The sequence below is a fragment of the Bos javanicus genome, chromosome 15, assembly GCF_032452875.1.
Source record: "Bos javanicus breed banteng chromosome 15, ARS-OSU_banteng_1.0, whole genome shotgun sequence".
In the NCBI taxonomy this organism is placed as follows: Eukaryota; Metazoa; Chordata; class Mammalia; order Artiodactyla; family Bovidae; genus Bos; species Bos javanicus.
Window position 1 is genome coordinate 78,140,700 of NC_083882.1, and position 14,295 is coordinate 78,154,994.

General features: G+C 44.6%; 1 pseudogene; it reads right to left on the reverse strand.

The window, feature by feature from the left end:
• Window positions 1-12,291: 12,291 nt before the first annotated feature.
• On the reverse strand, window positions 12,292-13,587 carry LOC133227082 (olfactory receptor 4S2-like; annotated as a pseudogene).
• Window positions 13,588-14,295: the final 708 nt, after the last annotated feature.

The following is a 14,295-nucleotide window of genomic DNA, read 5'->3' on the forward strand; positions in this document are numbered from 1 at the left end:
AGGCCCGGCAGCTATTTTGCATATCGCCAATAGATGGCGCCAAAGGACTGAGCTGAGAAAGCAATTCAGGTTGTCAGTTGGCAATGGAGGAAAACAGGTTTGCAAAAACTAAAGTCAGAGAGCTGGCTGGCTTTGAAGGGAGCACGGGTCATATTGTCCCCGAGGGTGTACAAGCAGCTACCACCTTGGTGGGAGGTAGGGGCGGAGGTGGAGGAGCTGGAGTCAGGGCCAGGAATTGCTGGTGCTCAGTAGCAGTCACCACTCTACTGGGAGCGTGGACAGGGCCCGAGGTGTAGGAGCAGAAACCCTGAGGATCGGGTCTGAGCTGGTTCATGGATCCCTTGCAGGCGAGTGCGCATTCCTCGGCCGTGGCACTTCTGTCGAGAACAGAACCAGGAGCAAGAGTGGCTGCAGTGGCCTCCCTGTGTGGGTGGGGTGCGTACTGGGGCAGTACTGAGAACCCAGTCAGAGCCGCAGGCAGTTTTCAGTCTCTTTCTCTGCGCTCTTCCCAGGAATAAGCAAACATACATGTACAATCTTCACAAGTGAAGTCTTGGTTACCTTTAGCCCTCCTGTATGTCTCTGGTTTTAGAACCAGCTAAGGGGACTCTTGGGTCGCTAGGAGTCGGACACGACTGAGCGATTTCACTTTCTCTTTTCACTTTCATGCATTGGAGAAGGAAATGGCAACCCACTCCAGTGTTGTTGCCTGGAGAATCCCAGGGACAGGGGAAGAGCAAAACCCAACTCCACACTGGATCTGTTTCTTTGACTTTAACCTTTGCTTTTCATTGCTTTTGTTATTATAATCGGTAACAGGATGTTGTCTAAAGCTGTGGCACCCCACTCCAGTACTCTCGGCTGGAAAATCCCATGGACGGAGGAGCCTGGTAGGCTGCAGTCCATGGGGTCGCTAAGAGTTGGACACGACTGAGCGACTTCACTTTCACTTTTCACTTTCATGCATTGGAGAAGGAAATGGCAACCCACTCCAGTGTTCTTGCCTGGAGAATCCCAGGGATGGAGGAGCCTGGTTGGCTGCCGTCTATGGGGTCGCAGAGTTGGACACGACTGAAGTGACTTAGCAGCAGCAGCAGTTCAGTCGCTCAGTCGTGTCCGACTCTTTGTGACCCCATGGACTGCAGCACGCCAGGCCTCCCTGTCCATCACCAACTCCTGGAGTTTACCCAAACTCGTCCATTGAGTCAGTGATGCCATCCAACCATCTCATCCTCTGTCGTCCCCTTCTCCTCCTTCCTTCAATCTTTCCCAGCATCAGAGTCTTTTCCAGTGAGTCAGTTCTTGGCATCAGGTGGCCAAAGTATTGGCGTTTCAGCTTCAGCATCAGTCCTTCCAGTGAATATTCAGGACTGACTTCCTTCAGGATGGACTGGTCTATAGCTAAAAGCAGATGTAATGGCCTGCCTCCGGAACCTGCCCCTCTGCCTGAAGGTCAAACTAAAGTGCCTTTGTTCAACTCTCAGGGAGACCTTCTGACCCTGTCCACCTGCGAATGGCGGCAGGAAAGAGGAAATTAATATATTCCATTCCTGCACCACCCCATGCTGGCCAAGCCAAGAGATGTTTTCAAGATTTATTCCCTCTTTGGGCTTCCCAGATGGCGCTAGTGGTAAAGAACCTGCCTGCCAATGGAGGAGATATAAAGAGTTGCAGGTTCAATCCCTGGGCCAGGAAGAGCCCCTGGAGAAGGAAATGGCAACCCACTCCAGTGTTCTTGCCTGGAGAATCCCTTGGATAGAGGAGCCTGGTGGGCTACAGTCCGTGGGGTGGCAAAGAGTTTTTTAGTGACTAAAGAGCAACAATGGCCTTTTCACTTCCTGCCCTCCTCCTCCCCTCTCTGTTCTATAAAAGAAACTGGCATCCAGACCCCAGAAGATGTCTATGGCACTAGCCTGCCATCAGATACCAGGCCTCAACACCTCCTCTCTTGATCACTGGCCTGTCCTGCAGCGAGCAGACTGAGCTTTGATTTGGAAACAGTCTTCCCAGTGTCAGACCCTGGGCCTGGGGCACCCAGTAGAAGTAGAAACAGACTTTATTTTCATGGGCTCCAAAGCCACTGTGGACAGTGGCTGCAAGCCATGAAATTCAAGACGCTTACTCCTTGGAAGGAAAGCTGTGACAAACCTAGAACTTGTATTAAAAAACAGAGACATTGCTTTGCCGACAAAGGTCCATAAGATCAAGCTATGGTCTTTCCAGGAGTCATGTACAGATGTGAGAGTTGGACCATAAAGAAGGCTGAGTGCTGAAGAATTGATGCTTTTGAACTGTGGGGCTGGAGAAGACTTTTGAGAGTCCCTTGGACTGCAAGGAGATCAAACAAGTCAATCCTAAAGGAAATCTACTCTGAATATTCATTGGAAGAACTGATGCTGAGGCCGAAGCTCCAATGCTTTGGCCACGTGATGCAAAGAGCTAATTCACTGGAAAAGACCCTGATGCTGGGAAAGATTGAAGGCGGGAGGAGAAGGGGCAACCGAGGATGAGGTGGTTGGATGGCATCACCGACTTTGATGAGTCCGAGTTTGAGCAAACTCTGGGAAATTGTGAAGGACAGGGAAGCCTGGCGTGCTGCAGCTCAGGGGGTCTCAAAGAGTTGGAGACAACTTAGTGACTGAACAACAACAACTTCACTCCAGGAGGATCCACAAAACCACGATAGCCCCTCCTCTTCTGTGTGTGCTCCGCTAAGGCATGTTCTGAGCTGACCACTTCATCTCATCCCCAACTCATTATTGATCTCTCTTTACAGTCTTGTAATTATTGTTAATATTCCCTTGTGAAATCTGTGACAAGGTTGGTTGAAAACATCATTTCGGTAATCAAAGAAGAGATTTGGTGAAAGGAAGATACAGTTTAACTGTTTATTTTCTAGTATCTTTTGGTCTTTATCTTTCAATGATGACCAAAGATAGATTTCATCAATCTGTGGTTTGTCAAGGGACATAATTTAAAAACAAATAAAAGTTATTGATGATGATGATAAAAAAAGAAAAGGAACTCAGAAGTTGATATTCTGAGAAGAGATGGTATCCATCATTATGTGAGAGATAAAGGACTTCTGCTATTAAGGCAGAGGTGGCCTTGAGCCATTAGTTGGGTAAATAAATGATGTGATTTAATTTGTGAAGTGAAAAATGGTGAAATAGATTGAGTGGTGAGATTTCACCAGATGGTGAAATAGATCGAATGAGTTAGCTAAACGAACTGGTTTTATAAGGAATAACCCCCAGATCTCAATGGTTTAATGCCTATGTCACAGTTTAATGTGGCTGGCACTATTCAAGGCTTCCCCAGCTTTAACCCCAGCTTGTCGAGGTCATCCAGGGGTCACCATCCAGCTGGCAGATGAGGAAGAGAACTCAGGAGTCCGTGCGAGGGAGGATTCTATGGTCCAGGTGTGTACGTGACATGTACCGCTTATGTCCACCTTCCACTGGTGGGGAACAGCATTTGGCCGGGTTCCCCAGAAGAAGAGAGCTGGGGGTCCTGCTGAGCATGTGCGTCCTGTGCCTCTGATGTCAGACCAGTGGATAAAATGTTCAGCATAGTGCCTGGCACCTTGCAGGGATTCCATGAATGGTGGTCTCCTCCTCCCTTCCAGAGCCACCTGTCTAGGGAAGAAGTAGATGGGAAAGAAATGGCTTCTGTTCTGCATTGGCATGGCAACCCAGCTGCTTCTAAAATGTATGATTCTGTGGACCTAACGGGGATACTGGGAGATGCTGTGTCCTGGTTGAGGTCTACAGTACGCTTACAGGTGTTGGGAGCTGTGAGCTCATTAGTGACTTGCACATTAGTGGGGATGTGTTCTTGAAGCTTCCAACCATGCCTGTAATTACTTACCTGAAGCTCCTGGGGATCTCAAGGAGGGAAAGAAACTTCTTCGTTCTGAAGAACCCCCAAGGGATGGCATTAATTTGCTCCTTCGCAAACTTCTCCTAACTCTTTGCCTTAGCTCCTGAGGGCATAATTAATTGCCTGAAGTTGTCATCATGCCAGAAAACCTGAGTGTGGCCTCCAGAAAGTGGAGGAGTAACTGATCACTGTAGTCACAGAACGGAAAACTAATTGGCTCTTTTTCTTCCCTTGATGATCCTTGTAGCAGCAGAGAACTTTTTCTATTAAATGCGAAGAGGCTAACATCTGAGTTGTGGAGTGTTAGTGGAAACTGCTGAGAATACATGGATTTGGTCAACAGTTTTCTTTTTTACATTTACATTGTATTACACATATGTTTTTTCAACTTTTAAAAAAGTTTCATAATACATTTTAGAGCTCTTTCAATATCAGTGTATGTAGATATGCTCACCTGTATTAGGCCTGGTTGCCATAGCAAAATATCAGATGGGGTGGCTTAAGCAACGGGAATGTAATTCTCGTAGTTCTGGAGACCAGCAGCCCAAGATCAAGCTGCTGGTGGATTTGGTTCCCTGGTAAGGACATGCTTCCTGGCTTGCAGAGTCTGCCTTCCGGCTGTGTCCTGACGTGGCAGAGAGAAATAGAGAGAGAGAGGGTTCTTCTGCTAATTCCATCATCAAGATTCTACCCTCATTACCTCCTCTAACTCTAATTACTTCCCAAAGACTCCATCTCAAATGCCATCACAATAAGGGTTAGAACTTCAACACATGAATTTTTGCAGACACAGTTAGTCCATGGGCTTCCCTCGGAGCTCAGATGGTAAAGAATCTGCCTGCAATGCAGAAGACCCAGGTTCGATTCCTGGGTTGGGAAGATCCCCTGGAGAAGGAAATGGCAACCCACTCCAGTATTCTTGCCTAGAGAATCCCATGGACAGAGGAGCCTGGTGGGCTACAGTCCATGGGGTCTCACAAGAGTCGGACATGATTTAGTGATGAAACCACCACCAGTTAGTCCATAGCATCGTTCTTTATTTTCTATTTTATTTTTAATTTCAGCTTTGTTGAGGGATTGACAAATGAAATCATGAGATAGTTAAAGTATATGTGGTAGTGATTTGATATATATATATACACACACACACATACATTGTAAAAGGACTCCCCCATCTAGTGATGGCACATCCATCACTCTGCAAACTCACATATTTACCTTTTTTGGTGAGAATATTTAAGGTCTACTCTTTTAGTGAATTTTGATTATACAGTATGGTGTTGTCAACTTTAGTCACTATGCTGGACGTTAAATCCTCTGACCATATTCATCTTATAACTGAAAGTTTGTACCTTTCACCAACTTTCCCTATTTCCCCCGCCCTCCAGTGCCTAGAAACTACTTTTCTACTCTCTCTTTCTGAGTTTGACCTTTTATTTTAGATTCCACGTATTAACTTCTTTATTACTATATCACAATGTGCTTTTTCTCTTGTTACATTCTTTTTTTAAAAATCTGTGTATTTATTTGGCTGCAACAGGCCTTAGTTGCAGCATGTGGGGCCTTCACTGAATAGTGTGGAATCTTTCCTTGAAGCACGTGGACTCTCTAGCTGTGGCTGAAATAGTGCAAGGGCTCAGTAGTCGCGGTGTGTGGGCTTAGTTGCTCGGTGGCATGTGGGATCTTACGTCTCTGACCAGGGATCGAACCTGAGTCCCTTGCTTCAGAAGGCAGATTCTTAACCACTGGGCCACCAGGGAAGTCCCTCTTATTACATTCTTTGACGAAAAGTATATTTTTTTCTCATATAAGAGCAGCAACTCCTGCTCTGTTTTGGTTTCTATTTGCATGGAATGTCTTTCTTCATTACTTCACTTTCTGTCTATGCCTTAAAGTTGAAGGGGTATAGGCAACGTATAGTTGGATCTTATCTTTTTAACTCACTGAGATACTCTGTGTCTTTTGATTGGAGAATGTGTTCATTCACATTTAAAGTAACTGTTAATTGGTATGGACTTACTATTGCCATTTTAATTTAATTGTTTTCTAGCTGTTTTATAATTCCTTTGCTTCTTTCTTCCTCTTGGTCTCTTCCTTTGTGATTTGATGATTTTCTGTAGTGGTATGCCTAGATTCCTTTCTTTTTTTATCTTTTCGGAGAAGGCAATGGCGACCCACTCCAGTACTCTTGCCTGGAAAATCCCATGGGTGGAGGAGCCTGGTGGGCTGCAGTCCATGGGGTCGCAAAGAGTCGGACACGACTGAGCAACCTCACTTTCACTTTTCACTTTCATGCACTGGAGAAGGAAATGGCAACCCACTATGGCTTTTTGTTTGTGTTTACCTTGAGGCTTACATGAAACATATTTATAATAGTCTATTTTAAGCTGATGACAACTTAAGTTCAAATGCATACTAAAGCTCCACATCTTTACTATCCCAAACGTTTGTGTTTTTGATGTCACAGTTTATGTCTTTTTACTATGTGTGTCTGTTAACAAACTATTGTAGTTATAGTTATTTTTATGCTTTTAACGTTTAGTCATAAACTAGAGCTATAAGTCATTTACTCACCACTGTTACAACACTGGAATATTTTGAATTCAACTATATGTTTAACTTTATCAGTGAGATTTATATTTTCATATGTTTTGCTGTTACTAATTAGAGTCCTTTCACTTTAGCTTGAACAATTTCCTTTAACACGTCTTATAGGACCGGTCTGATGGTGATCAATTCCTTCACCTCTTGCTTGTCTGGGAAACTCTTGCTCTTGCCTTCAGTTCTGGAGGACAGCTTTGCTGGGTAGAGTATGCTGGGCGGCACTTCCCACCCTTTGCACATTGTCTCCTTCTGGACCACAAAGCTTCTGCTGAGAAACCTGTTGATAGTCTTATGGGGGTTCCCTTTTACATAAGAAGTTGGTTTTCTCTTATTGCTTTTAAAGATTCTCTCCTTGGCGTTAACTTTGCCTGTTGAATGGTAATATGTCTTGGTGTGAGGCTTTTTGCACTCATCTTACGTGTAACTTCCTGGGCTTCTTGGATCTGGATATCTGTTTCTTTCTCCAGGTCAGGGAAATTTCCAGCCATCATTTCTTTTTCATAAATTTAAAGATTGTTTATTTATGTATTGGCTATTCAGGACCTGGGTGTTCACTGGAAGGACTGATGTTGAAGCTGAAACTCCAATACTTTGGCCACCTGATGCGGAGAGCTGACTCATTTGAGGGTTCAGGATGGGGAACACGTGTATACCTGTGGTGGATTCATGTTGATATATGGCAAAACCAATACAATATTGTAAAGTTAAAAAATAAAATAAAATAAGTAAAAAAAAAAGAAAAGACCCTGATGCTGGGAAAGATTGAGGGCAGGAGGAGAAGGGGATGACAGAGGATGAGATGGTTGGGTGGCATCACCGACTCAGTGGACATGGGTTTGGGTGGACTCCGGGAGTTGGTGATGGACAGGGAGGCCTGGTGTGCTGTGGTTCATGGGATCGCAAAGAGTCGGACACGACTGAGTGAGTGAACTGAACTGAACTGAACAGGACCTCAATGGATTGGATGATATATTGTCATGGGGGAGGGAAATATTTCCCTACTAGTAGACTACTCAGTCTACTGAGTCAAATGCTAATCTTTTCCAGAAACATCTTCATGGGCACACACAGAAATAATGTTTAACCAGATATTTGGCATCATGTGGCTCAGTCAAGTTGATACATACAATTAATCACCATAGACACCTACTGAGACTCAGTATTATCTGAATCCAGACAGTGGCAGAGGAAAGAGTGTGGAGCATGTTCATGCGAGGCTTTCTGTGGTCAGGGCTGAAAGTGGTCCATGTCACTCCTCACCTTCCATTGGACGGATCTTATTTACGTTCACTCCTGACTACAGCAGTGGTCAGCAGTGTGAGATAGCTGTGTGCCTATGGGAGGGAAGAGCAGATCAGTGAGAGATATTTCCTATTGATTTATGAGATATTATATAGCATGGGTAGTGATTTCTCATTCTCCTTTGCGGCTTTGGGCTCATCTTGGCTCATCTGAATCGCAGCCATCTCCTCCAGATGGCCTCTGTGTTAGGCTATTGGTCCCACAGCCCCTGTTGCAGGGTTATCTCCTCACTGAAGCCCCCAAAGAAGATCCCCCGACTTCCAGCCACCTTTCACCTCCTTCATGGGACTAGCAGGAACCCCTATATTTTCATACCACACAAAAGATCTATACACTAAAATTTTTATTTTGCTGTACTTTATGCTTATCCATGTACCAAAGATTTCCTAATTTCATTATTTAAAGTTTCAGTATGTTTTGATATTTGTGTATAATGTTTAACCACTAAAAATAAGGTTTGTGAAGGTGTGACTTTCAGAATAGATGACTAAGTAGCTCACAAAACCTATCTCCAAGAAGCAACAACAAAACTGGACAAAACTGTCAAAAAGAATGATTCAAAACCCCTGGATATTGACCAGAAGCATACAACAAACTGGGAAGTGCTTATTCAAGAAAACTTACCCAGCCTTGGAAAGAAGAGCGGGAATCTTTGGGCATTTTATTTTGAGGCTGTCCCCATCCATTCACCTACTAGTTACATGGTGTAGACATTCTACTGGGGCGGAGCATCAGTCTGTAAGGACAGGGATCTATGCTTCTAGACAGGGTTGACTATTTGGAGCAGAGTGAAGACAATTTCAGGTCCAGGGTCATTGTTGAAAACGATAGTGATCTCAGTGACTGAAAATCAGAGACACTCAGCATTGCATCTCTCCTAAGGTCTTGAGACTTTTTTGAGGCAAGCGACAGTTTGGCAGAGAAATAAAAAATGTGACAGGAAGATCTGGGGAATTAAATCTCTTCTCAGTTTTCTTTTTATTCATTACAGTAGAAAAACTCACTGAAGCAGTCCATGAAGGTCACTGCAGAGGACCTTCACTGCATAGTGAATCAGAGTGGAGAGTGGTTCTGAAGCACAAATAGAAGGGTTCGTGAGTCTACCATGAGGGCTCTCAGCATCTGCTCTCAACCTCATTTGGTCTATGGTTTATGTTCTCTACAAAGGAAATTAGTCATGGTTCTGTGGGATGCTGTCAGTTCAATCAGGATCTCATCTGAATCCTAAAATGTTAGCTATTACTGTGCTCTTGATATAAGGTAGGGGAAAAAAGGAAGGATAGCATACAACAATTGGAGAAGGAAATGGCAACCCACTCCAGTGTTCTTGCCTGGAGGATCCCATGGGCGGAGGAGCCTGGTGGGCTGCAGTTCATGGGGTTGCTAGAGTCGGACACGAGTGAGCGACTTCACTTTCACTTTTCACTTTCATGCATTGAAGAAGGAAATGGAAACCCACTCCAGTGTTCTTGCCTGGAGAATCCCAGGGACGGGGGAGCCTGGTGGGCTGCCGTCTATGGGGTTGCACAGAGTTGGACAGGACTGAAGCGACCTAGCAGCAGCAGCAGCATACAACAATTACTACATGCGTACATACAACAATTAGCATACAAAAACGGTTATAGTTCCTGCTTCTGCAGCCAGTCAGTAGTCATCAACCGGCCCCTAGCCTGTACTGCCCTTAGACACAGGCGTGTGGGATCCCAACACCAGGTGCTATGCCCCAGGAGGCCAGCTTTTCAGAACACCTTTCTCGAAATTTTAAAAGTCTCCATTTAGTGCTCAAAGGATAGCGCTAAATGGAAAAGTATCTGGGATAAGGATACTTCCTTATCCCGCAGGAGATTTTTTAATCTTCTGAAAGATAAAGAAGCTCACTACTCAGAACTGTTCAAACTTCTTGGGTTTCAGTGATGAGAGATTGGAGGTGCTAGGCCGTCATGTAAAATTCACATGCTGTTTATTGCACTGCTGCTGCTGCTAAGTCGCTTCAGGTGTGTCCGACTCTGTGCGACCCCGTAGACGGCAGCCCACCAGGCTCCCCCGTCCCTGGGATTCTCCAGGCAAGAACACTGAAGTGGGTTGCCATTTCCTTCTCCAATGCATGAAAGTGAAAAGTGAAAGTGAAGTCGTTCAGTCGTGTCCAACTCTTATCGACCCCATGGACTGCAGCCCACCAGGTTTCTCCGTCCATGGGATTTTCCAGGCAAGAGTACTGGAGTGGGGTGCCATTGCCTTCTCTGATTGCACTACTTCAAGATTTAAACTGTACATTTTGATCTGTTCAGGCTATTGTTTAAACAAGTTAGTAAACCTGCTCAGAAAGTAGAACTCTCTTCTCTTCAAGACATGCAAAATGAATTGAAATTATTTTAATATTTGTGTATATTTCCCCCTTTTACTGTAAACCTATGTCAATGGTTGAACTCCCTAGGCAACATCTCTCAGGTTGAGTTTGTGTGTAAACATTTATTGGAAAGTGCTCCCAGTATTAAGTTCTGTATAACAATGAAGGGGGCAGAATTGGGCAGAGGGGGATGTCAAACCATGATATAGGGACAAAAAGATCTGGGAGGGTCCCCCAAGAGCCTTAGAGCTGGGACGGCCCTTTGGAGTTGTCTCAAGTTGAGGCAGGAGGCCCAGGTCTTCTCACCATCCACTGACCATTCTTGCGTGCAGTCTGCGGAGGACGAGGGTGTGATTCTGGTGCTGCCCTGGGGGACGGCAGTGTCTAGAGAGGAACAAGGACTCAGACATGAGCAGCCATCCCTCCGGGCAGCTGAGGGAATGAAGGGGCCTGTGGGTGGCTCACCACAGCATCCACTAAAACCCTTTCCTTGACCCAGATAGTCCAATGGCAAGCATGTTTTTAAACATTCTGAATCCAGTATCGCTTGTACTACAGCTTCCACAGAAACAATTCCTATTGATGAACTGTTTAAAGAAAGCTATGTGAGAGAAACTCCTTAACCTCAAATTAAATTCTTAAAACGAGAGTTGCCTAGGTGTCTGGAGTTGCCAAGTTAATGGTAAGAACAGTAAGTTTCACGAATGCAGTTCTTATCACAGAAACATTGGTTTCACCTGCAGTTCCATCTCATTTGATTCTCTGTATAACCCTGGGAAGTGGTTGGAACAGTAGCATCAATCCATTTAACAAATCGAGAAACATGCAAAGCAAAGGAGAGTGAAATCCATTTCAGCATTTGGTTTTGGTATCATCCCTTTATTAGAAAACCTGGACAGCGCATCAAAAAGCAGAGACATTCCTTTACTGACAAAGATCCATCTAGTGAAGGCTATGGTTTTTCTAGTAGTCATGTATGGATGCGAGAGTTGGACCATAAAGAAAGCTGAGGACCGAAGAATTGATGCTTTTGAACTGTGATGTTGGAGGAGACTCTTGAGAGTCCCTTGGACTGCAAGGAGATTCAACCAGTCCATCCTAAAGGAAATCGGTCCTGAATATTCATTGGAAGAACTGATGTTGAAGGTGAAACTCCAATACTTTGGCCACCTGATGCGAAGAACTGACTCATTTGAAAAGACCCTGATGTTGGGAAAGATTGAGGGCAGGAGGAGAAGGGGATGACAGAGGATGAGATGGTTGGATGGCATCACTGACTCAATGGACATGAGTCTGAGCAAGCTCTGGGAATTGGTGGACAGGGAAGCCTGGTGTGCTGCAGTCCATGGGGTTGCAAAGAGTCGGACATGACTGAGTGACTGAACTGATATACCTGACATCAGTTCAGTTCAGTTCAATCACTCAGTCGTGTCTGACTCTTTGTGACCCCATGGACTGCAGCACACCAGGCTTCCCTGTCCATCACCAGCTCCCTGAGCTTGCTCAGACCTGACGTACCTGACATGTCTTGTGACTTAGAGGCATTGCCCAGAGACAACAATACTATCTGCTATGAAACACACTATGTTTGGTGTCAGAATTCTCTGTACAAATGTTTAATCCACTCAGGGCTCCCAGTAGGGAATCTCTCTCTCTCTTTTTTTTTAATATAAATTTATTTATTTTAATTAGAGGCTAATTACTTTACAATATTGTATTGGTTTTGCCATACATCAACATGAATCTGCCACGGGTGTACATGAATATCTCTTATCAGATATTTGAATATCACTAAAGCTGAACGACAAAGAATTGATGCTTTTGAGCTGTGGTGTTGGAGAAGACTCTTGAGAGTCCCTTGGACTGCAAGGAGCTCTAACCAGTCCATTCTGAAGGATATCAGCCCTGGGATTTCTTTGGAAGGAATGATGCTGAAGCTGAAACTCCAGTACTTTGGCCACCTCATGCGAAGAGTTGACTCATTGAAGAAAACTCTGATGCTGGGAGGGATTGGGGGCAGGAGGAGAAGGGGACGACAGAGGATGAGATGGCTGGATGGCATCACTGACTCGGTGGACTTGAGTCTCAGTGAACTCCAGGAGTTGGTGATGGACAGGGAGGCCTGGCGTGCTGCGATTCATGGGGCCGAAGAGTCAGACACGACTGAGCGACTGAAATGAACTGAACTGAACTGAACTGAAAGTCAAACCACTAGTGACTAGTAAGGTTGGTCCTCCAAAGTAGGTCTTTAGACTTCAAATCCAAGACTCTTTATATTGGATTAATATTAAATTGCTTATTTGTGTGATGAGATTAAGGGCTGATTACTGACTATTCTCAGCAACCATTTTTGGAAACTGGTACAACTGAGGCTGTTCCAGTACCACCGAACTTCCTATCAGGGTCTCTACTATTTCTGCCCAACAACCTCTTGATCCAGTCTCTTCATGGCATTTTCCACCTCCATGTTTCTCAGGGTGTAGGTCAGAGGATTCGACTTGAATGTGATGATAGTGTAAAATACAGCCACTATCTTGTCTTCAGGGAAAGTGGTGGAAGGTCTCAGGTACATGAAGAGGCAGGAGACGAACAGCAAGATGACCGCAATGATACGGGAAGCACATGTGGACAGGGTCTTGTGCCTTCCCTCTGATAAGCAGGTCTTTAAAGAAAGCAAGATGACAGTGTAAGAACCGACAAGAATGACAAAGGAGCTCAGTGAAATCACGCCACTGTTGGCCACCACAATGAGCCCTACCACATATGTGTCTGTGCAAGCCAGCTTCAGTAAAGGGTGGACATCACAGAAGTAGTGGTCGATCAGGTTGGGGCCACAGGAAGGCAGTTGTACAGTGAGCATGGTCTGGACCACAGTATGCACAAACCCTCCTAGCCAGCAGAACGCCAGCAAGATGGAGCAGAATTTCCAGTCCATGATGGTCAAATAGTGCAGAGGCTTACAGATGGCTGCAGACCTGTCATAGGCCATCACTGTGAGGATAAGGATTTCTGTGCAGCCAAACAGGTGGGAGAAAAAGAGCTGGAGCATACAGCCAACAAGAGACTCTTTTGTCCTTGACTTGAAAGTCAATAATCAGCTTGGGGGCTGTGACAGAGGAATAGCAGATGTCAACAAAGGATAGGAAGCTGAGGAAGAAGTACATCGGAGAGCTGAGATTTTGGTTCCTTAGAACAGTCATTATGAAAAAATTTCCTGTCATGAGGATTATATAAAAGAGTAGGAACAAAATGAAGCATAGTTGCTGTACTTCCTTATTTTGGGAAAGACCCATGAGGATAAATTCAGTAACATTATTTCCCATGAAACCTGGAAGTTCATAAGAGAGAAATGCTTTGTGATTTACCTGTTGGAAAAAGGATAAAGGGCAATTAGATTGGGGCACATGATATAACAGTATTGCTTTTATTTTTTAGCAGTTATTTACGAAGTTCCTCCCTTAAAGGTTTTGGTTTCATTATACTTTGTTTCTTAAAATTACTTGAGACTAAGGGTGGGACAGAGGGAGCAAGAGGACAGAAAAGAAAAGCTGATGGGTTTTAAATATATTTAGGCATGGAGTCTAGGCTCTCCACTTGTCAGTTGTCTGAATCATAGTTGCTTGAGAATTTAAATCATATCTTCTTTTTAAATCAAGTTTACAAGTGATGAAGTCCACTCTCCTATTTCAGGATGCTTTCCCCCATGTTCCAGTTGATATGTGGAATGTGAAGTGAAGTGAAAGTTGTTCAGTCATATCTGACTGTTTGCAACCCCTATATAGTGGACTATATAGTCCATGGAATTCTCTAGGCCAGAATACTGAAGTGGGTAGCCTTTTTCTTCTTCAGGGGACCTTCCCAGCCCAGGGATTGAACCCAGGTCTCCTGCATTGCAGGTGGATTCTTTACCAGCTGAGCCACAAGGGAAATATGGAATCTATGTAAATATACACACACATTTGTGATCATAAGTATTGATACATGTCTTCAAATGTACAACTTTGAGCCAGACCTGGGATGTAATGAGCCTTCTGTGTAGCTCTTTGGCCTCCCAAATTACTTTCAACCTGATTGTCTTTATCACATTCAGTTCAGTTCAGTCACTCAGTCATGTCCGACTCTTTGCAACCCCATGGACTGCAGCACACCAGGCTTCCCTG